At 42.5% G+C, this 8,660-nt stretch overlaps 1 pseudogene; it reads left to right on the top strand.

The window, feature by feature from the left end:
• The first annotated feature begins 333 nt into the window (after positions 1-333).
• LOC148192215 (uncharacterized) lies at positions 334-7,325 on the top strand (annotated as a pseudogene).
• The last annotated feature ends 1,335 nt before the right edge of the window (positions 7,326-8,660 follow it).

Genomic DNA, 8,660 nt, shown 5'->3' with positions numbered 1-8,660 from the left:
CGCCGTCCACCCAACTTAACGGAAAGGACTCAATTGATATCAATTTTCAAAATTAAGGACCATTTTGATACACTTTAAAAAACGAGGACCCAATTGAGACAGTCGTACATAAATAGGGATGTACTAAAGGATTAAACCTATATAATATAATCGGGATGTTACATTAATGGTATCAGAGCAGTTCTTCCTTAGAAACCTGTAGGTTGTGGGTGTGTACTGTTTGTGATTGTGAATTCTGGCCGTTTTGTAAGAAGTTATATTAGTTTCATTGAGTTGGACTAATAGTCTTCCTCTCTATATGAGCAGAAGTCTTCCTCTCTATATGAGCAGAAGATGGCATCTAGATCTCCTCCTTCCTCAGATGTCGATCCGTCTGACTCTAATCAGACGTTGAATGTGGTACTTCAGGCATTGCAACGTCAAAATGCTGCATTGGTTCAGCAGAACACCATAGCATTACAAAATTTGGAAGCTGCTAGAGTATCGGCTGAGAATGCTAGAGTATCATCTGAGAATACTCAAAGGCAGTTCGTGGATGTGTTAACTAATGGCAGGACCACTCCAAGTGTATCTCCCTTCGCTATTCCAGTCCAAGAGTGGAGTTTGGAGAACTTTCTTCAGCATCACCCAACAAGATTCACTGGAAAGTGCAGTCCGGATGAAGCTGACCATTGGTTTAGGGATATGGAGAGGATATTTGAAGCTAAAGGGTGTCGTGATGAGAGGAAATTGGCTTATACTCAATATCTGCTGACCGGAGAAGCTAGCCATTGGTGGAGCAGCATGAAGATGATCCTTGAAAGGAGTAGGACTCCTATTACTTGGGAGTTGTTTAGAGTCAAATTCTACGCTGAGTATTTCCCTGACAGTGTGAGATTTGCAAAGGAGGTAGAATTCCTGGAGCTGGTACAGGGCAACAGGTCAGTGTCAGAATATGCAGATCGCTTCAAACACTTACTTCGCTTCAACACTATGGCAGTGGATGAAGAATGGCAATGCAGAAAGTTTGAGAATGGCTTGAGGAGTGATATGAAACTGCTTATAAAAGGGTTGCGCATCAGAGAGTTCCCTACTTTGGTGGAGATGTCCCGTGATCTGGAGAAGACGAAAAAGGAATCTGAGGGTTAGCAGAGTCAGCCTGCTAGGAATGGGGGACCATCTGGGTCTCGTGGTGGACTTAGCACTAGGAAGACCCCTTACGCTAGACCATCTTTTTCCTCTGGGTCTAGGGGTTCATCCTATCAACCATCGGTGCAGTCAGGACCAGCTAGATCATCCAGCACCGTTAGATGTTATACCTGTGGAGGACCTCATTACCGTAACAACTGTCCTATGGAAACTGGCGCAAGGAAATGCTTCAAGTGCGGAAAAAAAGGCACTTCGCTAATGAGTGTACTTCTGTGGTAGGATCAAGATCTCAGGCACAGAGGACTGGCTTGCCTCCACCCAGGGGAGGTGACAGACCTCAAGCAGTGGGCAGAGTATATGCTATGACAGGATCAGAGGCAGTCAACTCAGGTAATCTCATCATCAGCAATTGTTTACTGTTTGGAGTGCCTTGTATTGGGTTAACGTTGGCCACATAGCAGCTGTGGGAGATGAAGATGGATCGGAAGGCTCCAGTTTCGTGTGGGCCTGCTCCCCGGATGCACGACTCGACAACTGGAAGATGCTGGATTTGCCCGTGATGCTTGATTTGAATAAGATGTAATAACTTTAATTAATCCTATAGCTTTACCCGAGGCTTTAGGATTCATGACTTACGGGTTGACGCTTTTAGTTTGTTATGCTCAGCGCGATAATCAAAGTGTGTTTGTTTGTGTTTTATCATCATTTTGCATTCCTCGTCGTTTTTCCGTTTATTTATTTCCTTTTCATAAACTCAAATAATGCAGATATGACAATGAATGTTTTGAAAGTAATTATGTCGATATTCCTGATTTTGGGCGCCCTGTCAATAATACGGAAGATGATTGTGATGATGACCCGGAACCCCCTCCTGAACTGTTGAGACTAGTGGAACAAGAGTGTAAGGAGATGAAACCTCACCAGGAAGATGTTGAAGTACTCAATTTAGGGAATGAGGATGAGGTAAAGGAGGTGAAGATCGGTACAGCCATGAAAGCAGAAGTGAAAGAAAAATTGCGTGTCTTATTGAGGGAGTTCAGGGATGTGTTTGCTTGGTCTTACAATCACATGCCAGGCCTCGATACAGATATTGTACAACACAAGCTCCCACTCAAGCCGGAATGCCCACCGGTAAAGCAAAAGCTAAGAAGAATGAAACCGGAAATGTCCTTGAAGATCAAGGAGGAGGTACAGAAGCAATTCGATGCAGGGTTTCTAGCTGTGGCAAGATACCCAGAATGGGTAGCAAACATTGTACCGGTGCCTAAGAAGGATGGTAAAGTTCGGATGTGTGTCGATTATCGAGATTTGAATCGCGCAAGCCCAAAGGACAATTTCCCATTACCACACATCGACACCCTAGTTGATAATACAGCCAAGTATTCACTGTTTTCGTTCATGGATGGTTTTTCGGCGTATAACCAGATCAAGATGGTGCCAGAAGATATGGAAAAGACGACGTTTATTACATTGTGGGGCACATTTTGTTATAAAGTGATGTCTTTTGGACTCAAGAATGCTGGGGCAACATATCAAAGGGCGATGGTGGCACTTTTCCATGATATGATGCACAAGGAGATTGAAGTTTATGTGGACGACTTACCTAAATTTCCCCAGTGGAGTCGCCATCTGTCGTAACCGGAATCGCGACGGGACGACGATCCAAAAAAGAAATTTAGGTTTCGAAAAAGAGATTTGGAGTCGCCACCGTAGTTTATTATGGGAAACTACGGAAAAACCATAAAAAGGATAAGGCATGGTCTACAAGAACCAGATTCTGGGTTCGGGAGTCGGTTACGCGTAGGGAAGGTGTTAGCACCCTACAACGCCTGCCCTAAGGCAATACCTTTAACTAAATGCACGAATATGATGTGGTTTTCAAAATGTTTAACTATCCCCTAAAATAAAATTCTAAATAAACAAAATATATTTTTTAGTTTTTTGGGCCCGACAAGGATTGACCTTGCTCCTACGTATTCTCATTCAAAATGAGAAATCAGGGTTACGTAGTTCTTTTATAAAAATCTGCTTGAGAATATTTGTTTGAGAAATTACTGGAGAAAATTGTTTGAGAAATTGATTATGGATAAATTTGGATTTTTAGGGAAGTGAACCTGACAAGGGCAAGCTGTGAGACCCAGAAAATTTACCCTGCAAATTATCTGTCACATCACCATTAATACACACGTCACGTCACTGCTCAGGGTAATTAAAAACCCACTTTGCACCACATGCACACACGCCACCTGTCGCGGGAGAAGCTTCCAGTTCAGAATTTGGTGTGCAGGTGTCAGCTTGGGAGACGTTCGTTCGAACGAGCGTGAGTTTAACAAAACTGGATTTTTGAAAATCTCTCTCACCTGCACCACTCATCTTCTTCCTCAGAACCCAACCTCTCCTTTTCTTCCGTTTCTCTCTAAAAACCTCCCAACTTCTCTCTACTGTAAATCTCACGTCTCTTCTCCGATCAACTTGCAGCACCGTAGGAACGTTCACCCAACTGCAAGCTACCAACTGGACCGAACAGTTTCAAAGACTGAAACTGGTAAGTCTCCTTCAGAAGCTTGTCCTTAGGTTTCTGGAAAAACTAGGGTTGTAGTTGCATGCAAGTAGGTAGTCTAAGTGTTCTGTTTTCTGTGGTTAGATTTGTTTTGGAAGAGTCAAGAACATAAGCGTAGTTGGACGAAGCCACTTTTGCATCTAGGACAAGTTTGGTTGTCAATCCGGGTAAGGGAAGCTTATATGTTTAATTTATACTTGAATGTGGTATGATCTGATTTGGATGTATGCATGTTGATGATTGAAATGCATGTATGCAGTATGAAATGCGAATGTATGATGTATGATGATTGAGATGTATGATCATGAACATGAATGCTTATGGTGTATGAAGTAAATCTGGATGATGATATTGAATATGAAGTAATTGGAATGAATGTTATAAAGTTTATAAATTGAAAATCATATGAATTATAAAGTATAAGTTTAAATGTTGGAAATCTGAAATCTGTTATGGTTGAAAAATCTGAAACGTAAATCACCTTATATGATAAATTACGCTCGTCACCGTACGGTCTTATACCGTTCGGTTTTCCCTGAAAATAACTTAGAATGGAATTCTTTCATTTGGGAAGAACTCCGCTTGAGAGCGAGCGTCCCCAATTAAATGTCTGAGCGTTCGGTTCAGCTCAGCTGTATATAAATACTTTACACTTTAAAATAGGTAACGTTCGGTCTTATACCGAACGTTCGTTCTAAACAATGCTCGGTCTTAAACCAAGCGTTCGTCCTAAATAGCGCTTGGTGTTAAATCAAGCGTTCGTCCTAAAGAGCGTTCGGACTTATTCTAAGCGTTCGTCATGATCGATTCTTGGTCATCTACCTAAGGGTTCGTTTTAATGAAGTGTTCGGTCTTAGATTGAACGCTCGTCCTTATCTTTGATTCCTTAACGAATGTAAATAGCGTTCGTTCAAATATTACAGTATTCATCCTCTTACGTTCGTTCAAATACTGGCATCGTTTCTTTATATATAAAATTTTACAAAGAAAAGTCTAAGTATTATTGACCATCCTTGGTACATTGAATCTGGTCCAAGATCTTCTTTATTATGAAAATTTTCTAAGTATCATTATGCCTTCAATAGAGTCAATTCATTTAACTGACCAAACAGAGAGTCACGGTCGTCCATCCAGTACTTTATTTGGACGTTCGTCCTAAATTCTTCAAAGGACTGAACGTTCGTCCTTCTATGCTCTTAAAGTTAAAGATAAGAATGATGATAAATTATAAGATATTACCATGTGAACACTATATTGAGTGATTCTATGAGTATGGGATTTGAACGAGCGTTCCATGGAGGAACGTCTCTTATATATATTTGAATATTAAATTTGGTAAAGTATGACTGTGGATAAGCTAGGCCAGGCTTGGTCCATCCTGATATTCCGTGACACTCATCTTCACGTAGAGGGGAGTAGTTCATGTGTGGGAATGGCAGGAGGTCCTTAGTCCATAAGTTAACATGGGCGACGTAAGAACGGACTAACCTCGAGTGACAGCTGATTAGGTATATCCCGGCTACTACATCACTCGGGTGCGAGGACGCCTGTAGCTACACGGTTTCATACAGTCCGGACGGTCGTCTTATATATATATATGTATATATATTTATACAATGTTACATGATGTTATATGTTAAACTATGTGATTGTGTGGAATGATATGTTCACTGTATGTGTTGATGTATATATTAAATTATATAAGCTTACCCTTTCGTTTTTCCTTGTGTTGTCTACTGTCTATGTACGTTCGTCCTGTCTTGCAATGATCATCCGTGTGGATGTGAGCAGAAGGCGAGGCCACTCTGGAAGACGTTATTGAAGAAGAGAATTTGGTCGAGGTGGAAGTAAAAGCTGAGCCTTAGAACGCTCGTTATGTTAGAATTGTAAATGTTAGATTTCATTTTGACGTTCGGTTAAATATTTTGTAAAACCGTTCGTTCTAGACTTTCCTTATTTCCGTTTCGTAAATGGTATTTTCTGTATATAAGTCGTTCGGCTTTGGAACCTTAATCCATTATTGTAAAGACTGCACTGTTTTACTGTTTTAATGTAATTAATTCTGATTATGGTAATTACTGTATTTTGGGATGCTACACAAGCCTTGCTCCTACGTATCTCCACTCTTGATGGAGAATCAAGGATCACGTAGTTCTGGCTATTTGTTTGTTGTTTGAAATTGTAGACATTTTTAGTTTTTTTTTGTAGATTTCTTGTTTTTTTGTATTTTTATAAAATAAAGAGAAAAGGTTTCTTAGCACAAGGACGATGCGTGCGATCACACATGTGCCTAAACCTTTTAAAATATTTTTGTTATTTTACTTAAGATATTTTACTTAAGAAAGGGAAAAGATTTTTAGCACAAGGACGATGCGTGCGATCACACATGTGCCTAAACCTTTAAAACATATTTTTTGTAATTTTAATTAAGAAAGGGGAAAGGTTTTTGGTAATTACTGTATTTTGGGATGTTACATTAGTGGTATCAGAGCAGTTTTGTTCTATTAAAAAGGACACTGTGGGTTATGAGTGCACTGTGTTTTCGTTGTGTGCTTCTTATATGTTTGGTGAGTTATTGTTTTAACTCTTAAGCAACTCTAACGCTCGTTTTTCTCTGTCCAGAGAACTAATGGCGCCTAGACTCCCTCCTCCTCCGCAACCGAACGAGTCTGATACGTCCAGCAACACTAGGTTGTTGGAAACAGTTGTTGAGAGACTGCATCAACAAAACACAACATTAATGGAGCAGAACGCCACACTGATGCAGCAAAACCAGGCCGCTATGCAGAGTTTGGAGGCCTCTCGTGCCAACTCTGAAACAACTTAAAGACAGCTGGTGGAGATTCTGGCAGCAACCAGACACACCCCGGGAGCGTCCTCTTCTAACGCTGCCCAGCCTACTGCCGAGTGGAGCTTGGAGAGTTTTCTCCAACACCATCCGGTTAAGTTCAGCGGAAAAGGTCTCCCTGACGAGGCAGACCAGTGGCTAAGGGACATGGAAAGGATATTCAACGCCAAGAGATGCCCAGATGAAAACAGGTTGGCATACACGGAGTATTTATTAACTGGTGAAGCGAGTCACTGGTGGGCGAGTATGAGAGCAATCTTAACGGACGCCCAAAATCCCATTACGTGGGAAGTATTCAGGAGCAAACTTTATGAGGAATACTTCCCTGACAGCGTTCGTTTTGCTAAAGAAGTGGAGTTTCTACAGCTCGTTCAAGGCGGGATGTCCGTTTCTGAGTACACCAACAAATTCAAACATCTTGTCAGATTCAACACGATGGCCACGAGTGAAGAGTGGCAGTGCCGAAAATTTGAGAACGGCCTGCGGAGTGATCTGAAGGTTCTGATATCAAGTTTGTGCATCCGGTCGTTTCCTGCTATGGTTGAACGAGCGAAGGTATTGGAGAAAAATATGGCAGAAGCGGAACAGCAAAAGAAGCAGCAACAAGTGAGTAGGGGACCGATAGTGTCCAGGGGAGGTGCTGTTCAGAGGAGTCCACCTTACGCTCGTCCAAACCAATCCTCTAATGCAAGCGGGTCGCAAGCAATGGTTCCTGTCGGGCAGTTTGGACAGGGGAACGTTACTTGTTTCCAGTGTGGAGGGCCACATTATCGGAATTCATGCCCTTAGTTAGTGGGAGGAAAACGCTGCAATCGTTGTGGAAGAAATGGACATTCAGACAATGAGTGCAATGTGGGCGGACGCGCAGTGATGAGGCCACCTAACGCTGGAAGGAACCAACCGAGAGGTGGTAGAGCACAAGCAGTGGGACGCGTATATGCTATAACGAGCGCTGAGGCAGCGAGCTCAGGTAATCTCATAATTGGTGAATGTTTGCTGTTTGGTAGATCGTGCTGTGCACTGTATGATTCGGGGGCGACTCACTCCTTCATCTCGAAGGCGTGTGTTGAAAATCTGGGTTTAGAAGTGAGCGAGATGCAGTTCGACCTGGTGGTGTCTACCCCAGCGGCTGGTGAGATTAGGACGTCCTCTATGTGTGTCAAGTGTCCTATAGAAGTGGGAGGACGTAAGTTTAAGGTTAACCTCATCTGCTTACCTCTTCAAGGTTTGGAGGTGATTTTAGGAATGGATTGGTTGGCTACCAATCGCATTCTTATTGATTGTGGAGCGAAGGAATTAATTTTTCCTGGTGAAGATGAAGAAGTACTGTCAGTGACGCTCGGTCAGTTGAAGGAAGACATTATGGAGGGCGCCAGCTGTTTCCTGATAATGACACATGAAGATCGGGAATCCAGAGGATTGGTAAAAGAACGATCGTCCACTAGTGACAGTAATAGACGATCGGTTGTGGATGAATTTGCGGACGTCTTTCCAGAAGAAATACCTGGACTTCCTGATAACAGTTGAAAAACTGTTACTTTCATGATTAAAATTGACACTAAAAGCAACCTTTACACTTAGAAACTAGCTTGAAATCATGCTTTTCTTTATATTTTTGGAAATAAGAGAGCTGGACAGGTTTATGCTTGATTTCAGTGTTTTTGTGCAGGTTTTAAGGTGAATTTGGTGAAAGAAGTGAAGAAGGAGAGAGATGAAATCAGAAAAGACAACAAAAAGTGCAAAAGGAGAAGCCGAAGTCACCGCTCAGCGGCAGTTTACCGCTGAGCGGCACTCAGGAGTTTGCGGGAGGTCCGCTGAGGGGCAAATTGGCCGCTGAGGGGAGAAAACAAGTCACGCACTCACCGCTGAGCGGTATTTGACCGCTGAGCGGTACTCTGAAAGTCACGGGAGGTCCGCTGAGGGGCAAATTGGCCGCTGAGGGGAGAAAACAAGTCACGCAATCACCGCTGAGCGGTAGTTTACCGCTGAGCGGTAGTTTACCGCTGAGCGGCACTTTAATGGGCTTGGACTTGACTTTTTGTAATTTACGAATGATACATAAGCTTTAGGGTTTCCTAGGGTTAGGCATCTCTGGCTGGAACGAGGCAAACACTCTCTCTACCA

The sequence above is a fragment of the Vigna umbellata genome, chromosome 10, assembly GCF_029865625.1.
Source record: "Vigna umbellata cultivar VRB3 chromosome 10, Vumbellata_1.0, whole genome shotgun sequence".
Lineage (NCBI taxonomy): Eukaryota > Viridiplantae > Streptophyta > Magnoliopsida > Fabales > Fabaceae > Vigna > Vigna umbellata.
The sequence above is the reverse complement of the archived record's forward strand: the minus strand, read 5'-3'. Positions and strand labels throughout refer to the sequence as shown.